Genomic DNA, 20,749 nt, shown 5'->3' with positions numbered 1-20,749 from the left:
TGTGTCAAACACATCACTTGTGGGCTTCTCCTTTGCCTCATTTCTTTTTGACATTTGTGTCTGAGGCTTTAGAAATTTTCCATCAAAAAACCTTGGAACATGGAGCATACTGTCCACTCATATCTGGAGCTATGTATCAAACACTGCCCTCATAGATCAGTTTCCAGCTTTTCCTGACAGAAAGGAAGGAATATCTATCTCCTGACCTAAGACCTGGCTCTCCTGGGTGCCTGTCTCTCCCTCCTTTTCCTTCACCTGAAATCTTGGGTTTCCTTTAGGCAACCCCTCTCCCCCCACCCCCATCCCCCTGTCCCACTATCTGGTGCTCAGAATCCTTGGACTGACGGCCTCAAAATAGTTCTTCAAACCAAACTGGCCTTGCCAGCAGGGTTTAACCAGCCAAGATCCATCCTTTCAGGCCCCAACTTGTCAAGTCAGATTTCTTCACTAATGAATACATGTACTAAGGCCCAATGAAATCTGAACCTCTGGGGAAATTAGTTCAATTTTTAAAGCAGTCAAGATCATTATAATATGCAGCCAGGATTCAGAATCACTGGGTTAGATGATCCTTAACATTTTATCATCTTTAACATTCCATGATTCTAGGAGGTGCTAATGGAATTGGAATACTAGCACACACCACTCTCTTTCCCTTTCCTTGACAGGCACCCTGGAAACATGATGGCTAATACTTGGATGGAAAAGTTGTTTCAGCTTGGGACCTACATCAGTGGGTTAGTAGTTGTTGCCTAGAGCTCTGTGGGCAGGTTTGAAGGCAGCAGTGGGCTGAGTGGGGAAGAGGGTTGTGATCAACAGTGTCTGCCTTGAGCAAGAGGGAGAGAAAAGGCACTCGAGAGTTTTCCCACTCCGTCCTTACGCAAAGAGGAGAACACACTGGAAGAGATTTCAGACACTAATGTAGACCGTGCTCTCCAAGTGAGCCACAGCTTAGTAGCACAAAACAATAGCCATTTGGAAGGGTTGTGAGAGTTCATGTCTTTTCCAAGTGGTGTGAAGAGGGCATCACAACTGGGGCTGTGGGATCCAAGGGGCGTCTCACTCAGGTTGGACATCTTAGCTGGGGAGGCTGGAGTGGCAGGGGGTGGGCTCCTCTCCAGCAGGATAGTCAGACTTCTTGACAGTGGCTTAGGACTCCAAGAAAGCAAAAATGGAAGCTTTCAGGTCTCTTAAGACTCAGAATTGGCACAGCATTGCTTCTGCCACATTTGCTTGGCCAAAGCCAGTCTCAGGGCCAGCCCAGATTCCAGAGGAGTAGAAACAGACTCCACCTCTTGATGGGAGGAATTGTCGGTGGCCATCTTTGCAGACTCTTCACCACACCCTTTTCTTGAGCCATCCTATTGACCCTGTTGTGTGTCTCTTGGCCTGAAAAGCGTATTATAAAATAGGTGAAGGGAATGTGTTGGTATTCCTGATTATCCATCCCCTAATCTAAATTGTTTACATATTAATATAACTAGAAGCACATGCATATTATATTCATGAACACATATATTTGCAACTCTGCCTTAGCTAATATCTAAATGTGATCATTGTTAGATGATTATGTCCACCAGTGACTATCAGTAAGAGATAATGTGTCTCAGTTTTAAGCCTAGAAAGTTTCCTTTCTAAATTCTTTTTCTGTCTCTTGAAGGCATTGTATTTTGTTCTATTTAAGAATACAGTTACTTTATAGGAAAACAGCAGTTTCCTTTGCGGTACTCTCACCCTAAACCCAGATTGGCAGATTGACAGTCTCTTAGATGTCATGTCGGTGACAGGGTATTGTGCACAGCAACGAGTTAAGAGCACGAAGTAGAGCCTATGGCTTAAAACCCACTTCTTCCAGGAAATCACACCTCCACCCTCACTCTGATTTCTCCCTTATGTTGCGTGCCCTTAGCTCATGTGCCTCCTTCTGGGAACTTTGTTCACTTGTCCTGCTCCTTTGGACCCAATTATACTATATGATCCCAATGACCTTGGGAGGTGATGGGTGTCTTCTTTTAAAGATTACTCTTTAGATAGAACCCAGCCCTGGACTTTGTTCTTGAAACCACATCAAGGACAGTATGGCTGGGACCATAATTCCAAGCAAACAAATGTATTACCAGCTGAGTTTCATTTGTTTCCACATTGTAGCTCTGCTGGTTAAAATTCCAGCACAACTTTCTTTTGTTATTTAAACAAAGATGAGACCTAAAGTGTTTTGAAAACTACAGGAGAATTCATCTGAAGGCCACAGAGTTATAGCTGATGGACTGCTTGTCCTATGAAGTTTACTGGAAAAAAATACCACAAATGATGTCACTGATATGACCATATAGACTATGCCCATTCACTAATCCAACAAGTGTTTCTTGAACACTTAATATGTGCCCTACATCATGTTAAATACTAAGAAAACAGAGAAAAATAGAAACCTGGTCTGGCCCTGGTAGGGTCAGCAGGTATATAATCCATTATTTTGCATGTGATATATTAAAGACTCTAATAATAAAAACAGTAAATATTTGCGTAGCACTTAACTGGTACTCAGACCTGTTCTAAATGTTTTAACTTATGCCAACTCATTTACTCACAATTATTCTACGATGTGGATTCTATTATTATCCCCATTTGATAGATGAGGAAGCTGAGGCCCAGGGAGGTTAAATGACTTGCTGAAGCCACACCCCTAAGTAAGGGGTGGAACTGGGACTTAAACTCACATGGTCTGGCTCCAGAGTTCATTCTCTTCACCACCACACAGGACAAATAACCACTAATTTGTCTAGGAGAGTTGGAAACGATCTTATTGAAGCAGTGATGCTACAACCTTTTAATGGGCACTGAGAGATCTTCGGGTGAAGTAGAGACATTTGCAAACTTGAGGAATAATGAGGGCACAGGCCAGAAGTCAGGGAAGGCAGGGTTTGTCTGAGGACTGGGGAGAAAGCTGGGTAGGCTGTCAAGCTGGCTGTGACCATGAGCAGGAAGCCAAGGTTCCACGTTGGACCCCATCTGGGGACAGCTAGCCTCCCCATATCTCCTGTTCAGAGACCTCACCCCTAATTCTGAATCATGTCCTCACAAATGCCATGTTGAATATGGAAACGAGAGATGGAATATAATGGTCCTAAAATCTGCAGAAAGTTCTGGTCTTCAAAGCCTTGAACACACATTCTATTAGCTACATTTTATGTTTTGCAGTTGAGAAAACATACAAAAAGATAAGTGTCGCCCAGAAAAAAACTAGAGAGGCAGGGCTCAAACCCAGGTCTTTGGATTCTTTATCCAATGCCCTTTCCATTGTGACCAACACAATCCATCCCCATCAGTTGACCTGAGAAAGTTCCAAGGGTCCACTGTCACATCAAAAGGATAGCTAAGGACATTTAGAAGCTACGAGTCAAGAGGAGGCAACCAAACACATGGGAAAAACGACATCGGCATGGGAGCTCAGAAACTTAAACTCATCTCATCATTGTCACAAAGTCTCAGTGTGACCTGCAGATCTTGGTGTCTTCACCTGTTAAGTAAAGGAAGAGAATTCAAGATGATTTCCAAAGGGCCTGTCCAGCTCTATCTTTTTCCACCTCCATCATTGTCTGCATGTAGCTTAATTATTTTAGTCAACTGCTGTTTTTGGCCATCACTGAGTGTCCAGTACCACTCAAAACAGAGCTGAGTTGACAGACTGTGTCATTAAAGCTGGGAGCTCAGCGTCTGGGACACGACCTCGGGCATGTCTGTATTCTAGCTGAGTTCTTCTCTTCAGTTTAAGCTAACCTCGAAACACCCAGCATTTCCACATCCCACTGCGGAGTCTGCTTTGTAGCCTGAAATGAGATACATGTCTCCCTATTAATATCCTCACACTGTCTGAATGCATTTTAAAAGCTCACCATGCTTGGCAACCTGCAAGCTTGTCTTTGTTATTGTTGGTTGGAGTCCTGCATGCTTGACTTAATAGTTAACACCAAATACGGCTTTATCTGATCAGGGAAGCATGAAATAGAAGGAATGGGTAAATTTCCTTTGCAAAGCAGATAACCCCGAATGTGTTGTTCATGCTGGAGATTTGCATCAACTTGAATGAATGGCAGCCGCTGGTTCTCACCAAGTGTAGTGAGTGCCAATGAGGTCACGGAGAAACCAGAGGACATTGCAAAGATGTCAACATAGGCTGAGTCGACCAGGCCCAAGCAAAGGGACATCGGACAGTGACCATGTTAACTGGATTCCCTAATCCCTTCAGATGCTTATCCAGGGCCCTACAGTTTTCAGTCTTTATGTTCCCTATTTAGTTCCATCACCATAGAGGCTAGGAGATGGCCAAGGCATCAGTAATTATCTCCGCTGACTGGAAGCGGCGATTTGGTGAAGGGCCAAGGTTAAGTGGAAAAGCAGGACTAGAACCCAGGTCTGCTAACCCCTAGTCCAGCACTCTATCCTCTGCACCATGCTGCCACATCCACCTAGATTCAAACTTGAACTTCTTGAGGGCAGAGAGTGCCTTACTTATCAATGTGTCCTCAGGACCTGGCATGCAAATTTAAGAAATATCTGTTGAATTTCTTGAACTCTAGATTGACTAATGAGAGAGACTGGCCTTTATTGATTTATCTATGCAGGGACAGGAAAAATTCAAAGTTCTTAGAGTGCCTACAAGTCCCTACATGATCTGGTCCCTGTTATCTGTCTGACCTCACTTCCTTCTACTTCCACGATTGCTCACTTCACTCTGGTCGCTCTGAATTTCCTCCTATTCCTTAAACTTGCCAGACATACTCCTGCCTCAGGGCCTTTGCACTAGCTGTTCCCTATGCCTAGAACACCCTTCTATAGATATCCTCATGACTCACTTCTTCACCTACATCCAGTCAATGTTCAAATGTCATCTTCTGCCCTAAATGCCCTATGTGAAAGGGCAACTCACCCCTAACTCTGGTATTCCTGATTACTCTCATCCAGCTGTTTCATTCAATGTTGGTTTTTGCCTTCTATTGCACTGTATACATTTCTTTTTTTGTGATGACTATTTAGTGTCTTTCTATACCAATTAGAATGTAAGCTCCATGAGGGCAGGGATTTTTAATTCACTGTTGTACCCCAAGGGCCTAGAACAGTGTCTGGCACGTAGTAGTCTCTCAATAAATATTATTCACTGAACGAATGGGTTTGCAAATTTGTATCGTTCTATTTTATTTCCTAGAGAGGTTTTGTTGCTGGCCCATCCCAAAGTGTATAAACTTAACTATGATGTAGTGGACTTTCTTATATATATAATGCTGTAGAGTTGTTAGGGGCAGGAACTCTGCCCTGTCACCTTTGTTGAGGGGATGACAACTGTGCCTTGTACACTGACCCAGCTTCTTCTCCCACTGGGCGTGGGCCTTTTGACTATAGACAGGATCCTTGCAAACAGGAATAGAGGAGCCAATTAAGAAGAAGGAAGACTCAGCCTTCATGCATAGCACCAGGAGTGCTACCCACAGCAACTCTGGATATTGGGAAAGGGACAGGACATGGCAACAGACCCTCTGGTGGGGCAGCACAGGAGTGGGACGGGAACCCAGGAGCAGTCTGATGGGCAAGCATTGAGTTCAGGAAATGGCTTTGTCTAGGCCGAGGCAAGTGCTAAGCAAGGGAGCAGGGGAGGGCCCGGAGAGGAGGGTGTTTTCCAGAAGTTCTAGACTCTCAGCAAATATGCTAAGCCGAGGTACAGGCAAGCTGGGGGAGCTGGCTTCAAGTACTTAGACATCTGTTTGGAGCAAGTCAGAGTCTGTGCTGTGGGGCCAGGGTCCCGGGCTGCTCACCAGGGCAGGAACCCTTTAGGGCAAGGAGCTGGAGCTAGTGCTGTGCCCAGTTATCAGGCAGGCAGGGTGGGTAGCAGAGGAGGACTGGGGACACGGCCCCCAGAGCACCAGTCTGGAGATTGTCAGCATCTCCCACCACAGCCCCAGACTGATCTGGAAGTCAGGGATCAGCTGAGCCAAAGGGGACTGGGGTGGGGAGTGGGGTAGAACTGGGGGCCTGGAGCAGCTCCAGCGTGGAGAGAGGGAGGGGTGCAGAGCCGGGCAGCCAGGCAGGGCTGACCAAGATGCTGAAAGGCGTCTTCCCAGAGAGGAATGGCTAAGCCTAGTTTCTCTTTAGCGAGGCATTGTGGAGAAAGACTTCATAGGCTTTTGGAGTCAGGCTGAAATCCCAATCTCATCACTTCTAAAGCTGGACAAGTTCTTACTATCTCAGACCTCAGCTTCCTCTCTGTCTTTCCTCCTAGGACTGCTGAGATCACTGCATGAGTGATTGCTTGGAGAGCATTTGGCATAGGTGGGCTCCTTCCCCAGCCCCTTTCTGGAAGGGCCAGTGGTCTCTGACTTCCTGATCCTTGCCCCATCCACAGCCCTAAATTGGGCAGGTTGGTGGGAAGGAGACTGCAGCAAGCCTTTAGCCTTACAGCTCAGCCGGGGCTGATTTATTTGAACTAAGAATTTAAATGTAAATAAGCCGCACATCCCTTCCCCTGTCCCTCCACTCAGCAGGAGGGAGCGTGTGTCGACCCCTGTCAGCTGCAGCAAGAGTGCCCTGTGCGCTGAGATCCTATCTACACCGAAAAGAGCAGAAATATTAGACACGGCTAAATAAGAAAACAGAGATTATTGCTGGAGACCCCTAAGGCCTACTTTGTCTGTGCAATAGTTTGTTTTACTTTTCACAGAATTTATTTTGGCTGCAGCCAGATTGATGGTGATTGTATCTGAAATCCCTCCCACATATCTGTCACATAAACACTTCGTTTAATTCAGGTTTATAAAATCTATGGGCGAAGGGGGAGTGGGTTTTCTGAATAATTAGGAGACGCTAAAGCCGGGCATCTTGTCACATGGTCCAACTGCTCAGAAGCTGATGTCCAAGGTGGACGGGCAGGTGGCCCCAGCCCCTTTCTCAGGAGTCAGATCCCTTTGGCCTGTAAAGGAAAACCAAGGAAGAAAGAGGGGGAAGAAAGCCATTTGCTGTCTAGCCTGGCTGGGGAAATGGATTCCGGACTGCAAAGTGGGCCAAAGTCACCCATCCCGGCCCAGCCAGAGGTGCAGGATTCATAGGGGTTTTGAAGTGGACACAAAATCACCCTGTGGCTTCCTTGGACAGCATCACTGCATCTGACACCTCCGGGGAAGAGGAAAGGCCTTAGGGGCCAGCAGCTGGGGAGGTGGGAGGCCCCTGCTCAGGCAGGTGAGGTGGGAGGACACAGGGCCTGGAGCCTGGGCAGTGGGGGCTCTGATTCCCCGACACCCCCAGACCACCCGCTCCCCAGTGGCTGCCCCGTTCCTGCCAGCACTGGGAGGGATCTCCTTCTGCTGTGGGAGTGAGCCCCTCACAGGCTGCATATGCCTGCCAGCTATTGCTTTCCTTCTGCCACCGCAGGCGGAGACAAGAAAGGCATTTTTTCCTCCCCGGCCCTCTCATCTCCAGGCTTCACTAACTCCGGGTCTGCTTTGGGCGTCGTCGGCTGGGCCCTTCTCTGCGGTGAGTCCCCCTTTGCTCAGAAAAGGCTCTTTTATTCTCCCAACCCTGTTTGCCTTTCCTTTAGTCCTGGGGTTCCTCAGCTAAGGGGATAGGAAGGACGTCAGTGGGGGCATTTGGTTTTAGAAGCTCCATTTACATCCTTATGGACTCTGTGGAAATGGTCCCAAGCCGGGAGAGTTCCTGTTAGCCCCAGAATGAGCGTTTTTGAATGCCTAAGCATCTCGTCTTTATATATACCATCTTCTAATACCTGCCAAAACCCAGCCAAAGAGTTCCTTTTGAACGCTGGTTCACAGATGGAGAGGTAAAATGCCTGGCAGGAGGTAAGCCAGCCCAGAAATGGCGGAAACAGCCTGAATCCATGTTTGCTCTGAATCGTCATTCTAGTTCAACCCAGGGCCTTCCAGAAAGAACCCTGGGCCTCGGAGCAAGATTTCCTGTTCTTGTCTTTACTGCACCACCAGGCAGGACGACAGGGATCAAGTCCACCTCCCGCCCTGGACCTCAGCTTCGCTCTGTGTAAAGGAGGGGGTGGGGAGCCCTGCCTGGGCCCAGGCTTCCAGGGCCGCCTGCTTCAGATTCCACTTCCAAACAACCGCAAGAACTGGGCCATCCCCGAGCTCCTCAACCTGCAGAGGAACCGGAGGCCAAACACCCGGCTCTAGGCATATCCAGTTACTAACCAAACACTTATCTTTCTTCCGCACTGAAGGACTGAACGTGCCTGTCTGCTCACTGGCTTGGGGCTCTTGACCAAGGGAGCTCATTTTTAACCCTTTTGCAATGGCTGTTTTTTTCTGCAGTGCACAAAGCACAAGGTACCGATTTGATTTGTCTGACATTACTCCTGAGGACGTCTCCTTCGAATGGAGGGAGACCTGCAGGAGCCCAAGCAACTCACCATTCTGGGCTGATCCAGCCTTAATTTTTCACTTCCATCCCATTTTGTAAATGTCACTTTGGAAGTGTGATCCCCATTTCACCCTCCTTTGGAAAACAAAGGATGCTGTTGTTTAGAGGGAGGGAAAGGAGAGGCCAGTTTGGAAGAGAGAGAGGGAGGAGGGAGAGACAGGTCAGGGTCACCTGTAGGAATGCAGTGTGAGTCCACAGGTGGAGCTGGGAGGGCCAGGGCTCCTGGAACCCACCACCCGATTGGGGTGCCCCAGGTCTGTGAGGACTCCCCATCTAAATACTTCAAAGGGTCTCTTGAGCATTAACTTCTTATTCCTCACAACTTCCCTTTAGGGACAAGACTGGAGTAAGCATTTTGTTCTACTGAACTGATTTTCACTGGCTTCCAAGATTTTTAAAGCTCCACCCCCAGTGCCAAAAACAAACAAGCAAACAAAGACGAAATGGAGCAAAAAGCAGCCTCCGGGGACAGGGCTGTGGGAACAACGAGGATCCAAATTCCGAAACTCTTGGGTTCACCCCAGCATTGAAGATGTGTTAGTCACAGCCAGGAAACGACAGGGTCTGAGCCCTGGCCTCGGGCTCAGAGGCCTAATTGCAAGACTGTGTTTCCAGATGCAACATTCCTGCCATTGGCGTGGACTTTTCCTATAACGAACCCACTTTGGGGTCATTCATCAGTGTATAAATACACACCTGGGAGGTGAGGGGACAGGCGCCCATTTTTCTGGCTTTATAAATACGGAAGTCACATTTCTCCAATTGACATTTGCAGAGGAGTGATCGATGAGAGTGCCTTCTACCACGGAGCAATTTCAAACAAATGAGAGTCTGCCAGTGCTTGCTACAGTTCTCCAAGCCCTGCAGAGGAAACAAGCCTTCCCTTCTGGCCTCTTCCTCTTAGGCAAGCAAAGCAAAGACCCAAGACCAGAGAGCAGTTCCAGCCTCGAGCTTTCGAACCAAGGAGTGGGGAGGTGAAAAATCGGTTCCATTTGCTGCTCAGTTGGGGGCATTGGAAGTCCACAACACAGAGGGTTGAGGCCTCTAAGACCAAGAAAATGGTACCCGGCTCCCCAGTGTCGGTGAGCACAGGGACCCAGGACCATCTCTGCATGTGGGCCAAGTAGGTGATCGCCCAAAGGGAAGAGTCGAGAGAATCTCTGGCATGGCTGCCTGACCCAAAATATGGCCTGTACCAGCTGCCTGCAGTTATACCACTGGACACCCATCCTTTGGGCTAAACATCACTCTATTTCTTCTTCTCGAGGCAAATGCTCCAACTGGCAAAAATACATTTGGTTCCCTAACTTCTCAGAGTGAATAAATCCATCAAATCCCTTCCCCAACAGGATCAGAAAGAACTCTGGCATTCCTTCATTCATTCCCGCATTCATTCTTTCCATAAAAGTTGGGCATCCGCTCCATGCCAGACAGGCATTATGTGCTAGACGGCAAACAAAAGCAGACCCCGCCCCTGCCTCCACACGCCAACAGGCTACTTGGGAAGACAGTCACAAAAGCAAACAGTCACACGAAGAACAGTAAGTTCTGGCTGTGACAGGAGGAAAGGCTATCCTGGGAGCCTGGGACAGGTGGTCAGGGGGGTTTCCCTGAGGAGGTGACACTCAAGTTGACTTCTGAAGGGTGAAGAGGGGTTATCTAGGTGAACAGGGGAAGGAAGGCAGCCCCCACAGAGAGACAGTAGAGGCGAAGGCTCATGGCTACGGCGGGAGCACCCCAAGAACACTGAAGGTAGACAGGGTGGCTGGAAAAGAGCACCAAAATTAGAGGTGAGAGAGAGGAGACATTCTTGATCCCTAGATCAATGAGTGCTAAGTGTCAGGAAAAGAAGGGGAAGTAGGAAGGGGCAGAAGGAGGCATGTGAGATTACAGGGTTCCCTGTAAGTTCCACCACCGGGAGGGCACTTTTGGCCTCAGAAAGAGCATCTTTACCTTTATGCTGTTTGTCGCATTCAACAAATCACAGGGCAGGGACCAACATCTCCCATGTTAGAAGCAGGGAAACCAAGGCATTGAATTAGCAGTATGGTCTCTTGATATTCAGTTGAAGCCTCTCTCTCCCCATCCCTCTGCATTTTAGCCCTGGATGCAAAAGCCCCTCATGGTTGCATCGGTCTCCATATCCAAAGGGCAAATGTGTCAGTGACATGTGGGAAATGTTTCTGCAAAGGGATTGAAATAATGCAACCTAAGCGCTAGCCAGTGTTGGTAACCACAAGGCTGAGCTTGGGGAGAGAAGGGATCAAGGGCCCTGGGTGCCAGAAGTTCCAGGGGTGGCTCCGCCCTGCTGAAGCTGGTGGGACCTGCCATGTGCTGGTGCATAGCTGGTATCTTCACCCACGTAGGGCTCCTGGCCTGAAACCTCTGTTTCACATAGGACCCTTAGGAACTAGCTCAAGAAGCACATACATTTACTGTGCTGGGGTCAGCCTGATGCCCCCACCCCTGCTCACCCATTGCTATCTCAGGCACACTTTCAATTTGGCAGGTTGTCTTGACCTCCCACTTAATTATATTGTCACACAAGCTTTCAGGGACTTCAAGAGAGAGCCCTCTTCAGGGAAACTTAATTCTCCTCCCAGACCATTCACCGGCTCCACTCAGCCCTCCCCTCAACACCCTGCTCTTTCCCTCTCTAAGCTCAAGAGAAAGTTTAGCAAGTGCCAGGTGCCTGCTCGGTGTTGAAAGGGGGTTTCATGAGGATGAGGAGGCTCCTTTAGTAATCCTCCCTCACACTCATCTCTCCCAGTCACTCAGGCTCGAGTCTCTATTCCCTGGGACCAGGTAAATGGTGGACAAGGGGAGGCCACAGTCGCTGACGTTCCGGAACCTGAGATACTGTGAGGGCTCAAGGGGGAGTGGGCCCCTACAGCCGACCAGGTGTTATGGACTGACATGTTCAAGTCATCTGGTGGATGACAACCCATTTGTTCACATCTTTGAAGATTCTATCAAGATGAGGCCAAACAGAATCACAATGGACCTTAATCCGATATGACTGGAGTCTTACAAGCAGAGGAAATGTGGGCACAGAAGTAGGAGTGAGGGGGAGACAGAAGGAGACAGGTGGCCACAGAGGGAAGCAGAGATTGAGTTATGACTCACCAGCAAGGCAACCACCAGAACGCTGCAGATTTCAGGGAAGGCATGGCCTGCCACCACCCTGATTCTGGACTTGTAGCTTCCAAAACTGTGAGACAATAAACTCCTGTTGTTTAACCAGTCTGTGGGTTTTGTTACAGCAGTGCTGGCAAACTAAGACGCCAGACAAGGCTTCAGACTCTCCTATCCACTGACTCCCACATTCCCACCAGGTAGTAATCAGGACCACAGACTGTGCCATCTGTATAGCGCCCTCCTGTTTCACATCTGACAGGAGCTGCCCAGCAAGTCTAGAGGTCACCCCCAAATTCTTCACCTGCTTGTCTCATCTAGCAATAGTTCAGTTCTCTTTTCTTCAATCCCAAAACTGTGAGAAAAGAAGTCTTCATGCATGTTATCCCCATTTCATAACTGCCACCCCTACACCCCTCCTCCCACAGTGACTGGGGCCGCCTTCTCCAAGGTGACCACTGATGCCCAGGCTCTAATCCTATCCCCCTCTCTGAGTCCCCACAGGCTCTGCTGCATTTGTTCCTGTGGCAGCTGGAATTCCCCTCCACTTCCCAGTCTGTCCCACCAGCTCCCCCATCTCCTCCCAGCTCACCACCCGCTCTGCCTCCTCTTCCTAATCCACCACCACCAAACAGCTGATCCACCCTAACACAGTGCTCCAGTCTAAACCAACTTGTGATTTCAAAAACATTGCTCCATAACCACAGGGGCCCCTTAAACAAATGTCGTTGTCCACAGACAACAGACACCAACACACATATGTAGAGATAAACATATGTGTGTTCTGACTCCAAAAGACTTTAAGTAGATGTTACCACAACACAGCTCAGCTCTGTGGACTTCTAAAAAAATCAATATTGCCCCGAGGCTAGCAAATAAGGAAGGAAATCACTGGGAAATGCATTATTCATGAGCTTGCCAGAGCGCTGATGACTGGTGGTGATAAAAGCCGTGGAGTGAGCAGAGCGGCAGTCTGACGGCTCCCTATCGAGTCAATCTCTCCAGTTTGCTTCCTGTTCTCGGGAGCTGGAGAGATGGAAGATTGGCTCTCATCACTTTTCTCCTCCCTGTCTTTTGGGAGAGTGGGATCCATGCACCTGTGGAAACTGAAATTGCTCTTTGCCCGGGTCACCACAGCTGGGGAGGAGAATGGGGGAGTCAGAGAAGAGAACCAAATTCCCATAGGGGGAAGCCCAGATGAGAACTAATTCGAGTTAAGTCATCTATAGACTGTCAGTTCTTCACTCACCTTTTTGTGAGCAAGACAGAATCCTTCTCAGTTTTTGAAAATTCAAATTGGCAAAGGGAAAAAGAATCTTTGGACATTAATCAATATTGAGTGCTTCTCTAATGGAATTGTGGGAAAGGCTCTCAGAAACCTGAGCAGAGTTACATAGGGGATCCCATGACCACCCCACCAATTAGCTCTCCTGGAGGAGACAGCCAGCCAAGCTTGGAGGAAGGAGGAAGGAGGGAGAAGAAGGGCCTTGGGACAGAGAATTCTGGAGCTTATTCACAGATCCACTACTGGCTTATGAAGTTACTTTGGGCAAGATCCTCTCCCATCCTGGCTTCTGAGTTTCTAAGAAATGTTAATAGTTAGGCTGTATAAAAAGTGTCCCATGGCCAAATTAGTTTGGGAAGTATTTAATATACCCCCTCATATATTCACAGTACACATTGAAATATTGAAGGAACTGCAAAGGGCCACGGTAGATAAAACTTAACTTTCATTTATTAAGTATCTTCTAAATTTATTTGAGAATGGAACAATTTTCCCCTCAATATAGTCAATAACATACTGTTGAACAGTGTTATTTTGGTTAAATGCATATCTGCCCTCCCCACCTTACCTGCCTTCATCCCACCCAAATACATACTTTAGTAAGACCTTAAAAAGGTTAGGGAAATGTCCAGAGGAAGTTGTCAGAATACCTGTTTGAATAAGGCAGCTCGTTGTATGTGACGAGTTGCTCTAGTAGCCTCAGTTCTTCACCTTTCTGTATGTCCACACTCTTTGCCGTATGAATTTGCGTTCCTCCCACGAAAGGAGAGGAGCATATTTCCCCACCCCTCAACTCTGAGTTCAGCCATGATGCTTGGTTTGGCCAATGGAATGAGGCAGAAATGACTGTGTGGCAGCAACCAGCTGGGATCTCGGGGGCTTATGGGGTCCCTCTTGCTGTCTTCCACCTGTGCCGTTGCCATGAGGACATGCCTTAGCTGGTCTGCTGAAGGATGGAAGATGTGAAGCAGAGCTGAGTCATCCCAGTGGCCCAGACAAGGCCAGCCTAGATCAGCCAATGGCTAGCCAACCACCAGACATGTGAGTGAGGTCAACCAGGAGCAGCAACAATGCCTGGCTGACTTCCAGTTGACCCCAGATGAGTGAGCAATAAGCAGTTATTATTGCATGACACTGAGGTTTTGTGGTTATTTGTCGTGCGTCATGCAGCATTATTGAGGGAATAGATAATTGGTACTATTTAGTAGAACAAAACATGGACTCTGGAGTCCAATATCTTTATATTCAAATCCTAATCCCACTGTCTAACAACTATGTGGACCTGAGCAACTTCCCTTAGCTTTAGCTTCCTCGTCTATTAAACACGTAACTCCGGAACACGATTAACAGTGATAATATATGAAAGCACCTAAACTGGAATATGGTAGGTGATCAGTAAGTGTTATTTCCTTTGCCTGGAATACTTTAATTGAATGCAAAGCACATCCAACTAAGACTAAGTACTTTGTTCACAGATATGAACAGTCCAGAATCAGAGCCACTGTGACATTTCACATGAAGGGGTCATCTTGATGTACATACTGTTTAGAAGCCTACTTGTATCACTTAGTGATACAGCATAAGATTCTTTTGAATATTCCCATTTTGATGTCAATAGTCTTTACATCATTTTCAAAGGCCACAGAGTAGCCCATTATTTATTTTACCATTTGGGAAGTTTCCTTTTGTTTTCTCTAAATAAGGAATAGATCAATATTAAATACCAAGGGAGATAAGACAATATAACTTTAAAATAGCATATAATGAAAAGAAGAATAGCAAAGAGAGGACAAAGTCTTTAAAACTAACATTCAAAATAATTGCCCTGTAACATCAATGAATATTTAACATCTTTGCAACAATTATGTTTAAGAGACACACACATATTTTTTAAAACTGTCTATCCTGAATGAGTAAAATAAGAGCTTTGATGTCTAAAGGAAAAAGCCCCGTTAATCTGAGAAAATTCACTTCTGCAGCACCCTAAAACCAGATAACTGAGGAGCTGACAGTAGCAAAGTAGACAGCTCCAAGCAACTGTCTAACAGCAAAAAATCAAGCAGAAACTATCAGAATCAACTTTGTCAGAGCTCTGAAATACAGTCAAAGATTTAAAGCACCCCAGCAAATGCTGAGTCAAGAGAAAGGCAACCTTGAAAAGGTAGGAAAACTTTTTGGCATTTTTACTTGCCTTTGCCTCATCCCCTCCCTAGCTTGACAATGGTCCTGAAGATATTCCCCAGGTAGGACCCAGATCGGTGGTCATGGAGGGGGCAGAGCAGACCTTATTTGCAAGGAACTTTGTTCTAACCTGCCTAGGGTTATCCAAAGATTGATGCGAGGCGCCTGTCTCTGTTTCACCTAACTGAGGTCTCATTCAGAGTGGCAATATGGTAGATGTTCCTCGAAAACACAATTAGGCAAATGAAAAAGCCATAGCCATCTGGGCAAGAGATTATAGGTGAAGCATATGATAGAGCACCAAAGGCACAGGAGGAAAATCTGGTATACTGGGGAATTTAGAAAGCCATGTGCTTCTCAGAAAAGACCAGAGAAGACTCTAAGCTTTCACTTCTGGCTAATCTCCAGTTTCAGTGCAAGCAGGAAGTGGAGGTTAAAGTAAAGTTGTAAACAGCTTGGCTAAGCATTGAGGGAGTGCCCCAGCCCAGAGCCTATCTGCAAAGACTGGGAAAGGATATTTTTTGGTTTGATTTGGAGGGAGGTTCTTTCTTTCCTTCTTTCTTCCTTTCTTCCTTCCTTCCTTCCTTCCTTCCTTCCTTCCTTCCTTTTCCTTCTCACCCCCCTCCCCTCTCATTCCTGGCATTCAAGAAATCTCTGTCAAAACACTAGAAGAACATAAGCTAAAGGAATAGAGACTTCAGAGATCACACATGACAAAGAATACAGACTTTACAAAAATAATTTATAAAAATCACTCAAGAAGCACCTACAGCCTACAACAAGCAACAAACACAGAATTTGCGGAGGGGGAAGAATCTGCTGTCCAGAGATACCACATCATAATATTAAAAATGTGCAGTTCTCAATAAGAAAATTCTGAAGCATGCAAAGAAACAAGAAAGTGTGGTCCATTCACAGAAGAGAGTGACAGTTGTCACTGAGGAAGCACATACTTTGGAATTACTAGATAAAGGCTTTAATTCAACTGTCTTAAATATGCCCCAAAAGCTAAAAGAAATCATGGACAAAAAGCTCAAGGAAACCAATAGAATGATGTGCGAACAAATAGAGACTATGAATAAAGAAATGGAAATCCTAGAAAGGAACCAAAGAGAAATTCTGGAGCTGAAATGTAAAGTAACAAATGAAAAACTCATGAGAGGGTTTCAGTAGCTGATTTGAGCAGGCAGAAGAAAGAGTCCATGAACTTGAAGATAGGTCAACTGAAATTATCCAGACTAAGGAGAGAAAGGAAAAATAATGAAGAAAATTGAACAGAGTTAAGAGACCAGTGGGACACCATTAAGCATACCAACACACGAACAACAGAGATCCCAGAAGGAGAGGAGAGAGAATACTTGAAGAAATGATGAACAAAATTTTCCCAAATTTGATAAAAGATGTAAATCTATACATTCAAGAAGCTCATGAACCTCAAGAAGGATAAATGCTAAGAGGCCCACACTCAGACACATTGTGATCAAATTGTCCAAAGCAAATGGCAGAATCTTGAAAGCAGCAAGAGAGATACATCATGTACCAGAGATACTCAATAAGATTAATGACAGACTTTTCATCAGAAAACATGGATGCCAGAAGGGAATGGAATGACATTTTTATACTACTGAAAGAAAAATAAAGGTCAATCGAGAATTCTATATCCAGCAAAATTAACTGTCAAAAGTGAAGAAGAAATTAAGACTTTCTCAGTTACAAAAGCTGAAGGAGTTTGTTGCTAGTGGGCGTGCCCTCCAAGAAAGGCTAATGGGAGTCCTTCAAGCTAAAATGAAAGGACACTATATGGTAACTCAGCAACATACCAAAAAAAAAAAAAAATAAATAAATAAAAAAGAACTCCACAGAAGGTAACTATATAGGTAAATACAAAAGCCAGAATTATTGTATTATTTGTTTTTAACTCCTCTTTTTATTTTCCACATAATTGAAAAGGCAAATGCATAAAAACAATTATAAATCTATGTTAATGAGCACACTGTATAGAGATGCAATTTGTGACAACATAAAGGGAGTTGGAATGGAGCTGCATGGGAGCAGAGTTTTTGTAAACTGTCAAACCTAAGTTGATATCAGTATGTTAATTAGACTCCTCATGGTAATCACTAAGAAAATAATTTTTAAAGTACACAAAAGAAAAACAAAATTGTATACTACAATAAAAAACAATTAAAAGAAGACAGAAATTGAACAAGTGAGGGACAAAAAAGGTATAGGACATGCAGAAAAATAACACAAGCCAGCAGAGGTAAGTCCTTCCTTATCCATAATTCCTTTAAAGGTAAATGGATAAAGCTCTCAATTCAAAAAGCAGAGATCGAAAGAATGGATTAAAAAACAACACAAAACAAAACCAAAAAAAAACATTATCTAACTATATGCTGTGTACAAAAGACTCACTTTAGACCCAAACACATAAATGGGTTGAAAATGAAAGAATGGAAAAAGATATTGCATGCAAATAATAACCAAAAGAGCACTGGGGTAGCTATACTAAGAGACAAAATAGACTTTGAGTCAAAAACTATTACAGAAGACAAAGAAGGACATTATATATTGACAAAAGGGTCAATTCATCAAGACGATACAGCAATTATAAACATATATACACATAAAATAGAGCCCCCAGAACACCAAACATTGAAAACATTGAAGGGAGAAATAGACTGTTCTACAATAATAGTTGGAGACTTCAACCCCTAACTTTCAATAATGGATAGAACAACTAGACAGAAGATCAACAAGGAAATAGGAGACTTGATCCACACTATAAACCAACTAGACCTAGTAGATATCTATAAAACACTCCACCCAATAACAACAGTGTATACATTCTTCTCAATTTCACATGGAACATTCTCCAGGAGAAAACATATGTGAGGCCTTAAAACAAACCTCAAAAATTTTAAAAAGAAATAATACAAAGTATCTTCTCCAATCACAATGGAATGAAATTAGAACTCAATAACAGAAGGACAACTGGAAAATTTACAAATATGTGGAAATTAAATACATTTTTAAGCAATCAATGGGTCAAAGAAGAAATCGTAAGGGAAATTGGGAAAAAATAATCTGATAACTCAAATCTTCCTGCAAATTCTTAATTTAAAAGACAGGGTGAAGATACAGTGCTGATTGGTGAAATTGGCTCTGAAAATTATCATGATCCTCATCACTCTGAACTTATTTTTATCCCTGGTCCACTCAATTTATAAGACAAACAAGAGCAGCTGCCTGGCTCTGGAGAAAGGAGTCTGTCTGCCTTTCTTCAAAGCCCTCTTTGAGCCCCTAGTCCCCTCAAAATGTCATTTTTTCCCATTTTTGGATCTTCCAGAGAAACGGGAGGAAACTGCTGCCAGTTGGTCAGCAGGACAGCCACAGACCATTAGCCAATCTCTCTCTTTCTCAGGGAAGTCATACCCAGCCTACAGTGGAAGTCATACCCAGCCTACAGCCACTTTCAGTTATTACCACTAGACAAATGGCTTTTAAATTACATCCTAAAAGGCTAGCTGGCCATTTGTCTTTTTAACTAATGGCACAGAAATACTGTACTACTGCCCTCCTAGCCCTGCAAAGGTTCTGCCCTGGAGAGGAAGTACAAATGGATGGATAAGAAAAAGGCCTAGGAGGCAGAAATGCCCAAATCTGGAGAGATTTGATCAGAAAAGTTGGGGGCTTTTCTGAAGCCAAATGGGAGCATGCACACGGGTTGGGCCTCTCCGGGAAGGCAAAGCTGAAGGGGCTTTTGCTGAGAGCTGTCGACAGCAACAAAGAGGCCTGGAGTGGGACTTCCAGGATGAGAAAGGTGAGCAAGAATGAGAAGCAGCCGGAGCGCTGGGGAGCGGGGACAGACAGAGCTGGACAAATGGTCACAGCAGGACCTCCATCACCAGGCCAGAGAACCAGGACCGGATCCTGAAAGATGCACCCTGTGGCCCAGGGTCCTCCCAAGGAAACAGCCGGACGTCTCAGCAGCGAGATCGCAGCTCTGACTCTTGCTCAGCCTCAGGGGCCTCAGGCCTCTCCCCCCACCACTCTCAGGAGATCTTAAAAGCCAGGAACTACTGTACCTCCACCAGGCCAGGCATTAATTCCGTGACATGTTATGAATAGGGAAACATTAAAGAAAGAATTCCGGCATTCTCTAAATCCTTTGTTTACCTTATTAGTTGAGGCCTGTCAGTTCCCCCACGAGCTGACAGGCCTGGAGGGTGAAGGAAGCTGTCACCGCACGGTTTCCACGCTGACAGCCTGTCTCGCCTCCGTTTCAGCACACAGCCAGCCTCGAGGCACCGAGTCACGCTACGTCTTTCAGATCCGCAGCTTCCCTGGGGCGTGGCGGGACCAGGGTCCCCCGTCTGGAGCCCAGAAAGTCGCACAGAGGGGCCTCTGGGTCTGCCAAGAACAAAAAGCTGCCAGCTCTCGGGGATGGAGTTATCGTCATCTCACTTTTTTCCACCTTGGTTGCCTGCCTCAGCCTCCCTCCCAGGAAGGGGATGCTTCTTTTGTGTAACCTTCTCCCTCCTACTTCATGTAAGAGATCTGAAGTCACAACCTTCGCGGAAACAGTCCCCAGCTGTTTGGGAGACTCATGTACTAACTTCATGCCCCTCAACTGGAGTCACACAGTCCTGGATATGTGCACCACGTGATGACTGCGCAACACTGATGTTTCAGGAGAGCTGATGTTATAAAGATAGAGTGGGAGGAACCATGATTTACATATTGAAGCAGATACAGATACATTAAGAAACAGAATGAAAATTTTTCATGCATTTTAAAAGATAAAACAGAAAAGTCCAAGACGTTTAACTCATGGAATAGAGCTATGCTCTCAGATCCCTTGGGTTTATTTTTATACTCACCTTTGATTTTAGGGATGGTTTGGTGAAAAGTTTAAGAACCACTTTCCTAACTCAGCAAGTTACAAAATAGTTCCCAATACCCAGGTTCCAGAAAGACTCCAGGATATGTCTGTGCCTCAAGTTCTTTGTTTATAGCAATAATAATAAAATAGCATTTATGTGCCAGGCTTTATTCTAAGTATTTTGTATGGATTATCTTCTTTAAACATGGGTATCACCCAGGGGAATGAGTACTATTATTATAGCTCCTCAGAGAGGTTAAGTAACAGTCCCAAGTTCATGCAGTTTAAATGTGGTGGGACCAAGACTTAACCCCAGTAAATATGACTCCAGAACCTTCCTTCCCAAGCGTGAATCTGCACTGTCTATAAAATGAAGGAATGGGACAAGTGACCTCAAAGTCTCTCTCAGCCCAGCACTCCCAGGCTTAAAGCACAAAGAATGCGATCAAAGGGAAAACTTTTCTTGCAAAGACAAATCTGAGATGACCAGCTCATCTTTAGTGGAACACATGGGATTTCCAACACTCAGGCAGCACCATGGTAGGACAGACTTTTGTAGAATGGGCTTCTCAGTAGCCACGGCCACTTAGAAAGTGAATGGAAGAGATGATCATCAAGCAACAAATGTGTGGTTTGAAAGAAGGCAGAGGAACAGAGAGGAGACTCCAAGAGGAGCCCCCATGCCTTCCTGGGGGTTCCTAAGGGGCTCTAAGCCAAGGACAGTGATGTCTGGTACTCAAACCCCACCTTCCTTTCCCTTTCACAAAGCTACTTCTTGGTCCAGGATGCTGGCCCTGGGAGCCTATTCTTATACAAAGCACAGTAAAAGCAGG

At 45.6% G+C, this 20,749-nt stretch overlaps 1 long non-coding RNA gene across 1 annotated transcript in view; it reads right to left on the bottom strand.

Annotated features, from left to right (window-relative positions):
* LOC119512612 overlaps window positions 1-19,591 on the bottom strand; it is a 44,168-nt gene extending 24,577 nt beyond the window's left edge. Inside the window, exon 1 of the long non-coding RNA XR_005212415.1 lies at window positions 19,211-19,591. This is a non-coding gene — a long non-coding RNA (uncharacterized LOC119512612). The remainder of the gene's footprint in view (window positions 1-19,210) is intronic.
* Between the last annotated feature and the right edge of the window lie 1,158 nt (window positions 19,592-20,749).

Source organism: Choloepus didactylus, chromosome 17 (assembly GCF_015220235.1).
Source record: "Choloepus didactylus isolate mChoDid1 chromosome 17, mChoDid1.pri, whole genome shotgun sequence".
Lineage (NCBI taxonomy): Eukaryota > Metazoa > Chordata > Mammalia > Pilosa > Megalonychidae > Choloepus > Choloepus didactylus.
This window is presented reverse-complemented; position numbering and strand designations above follow the sequence as displayed.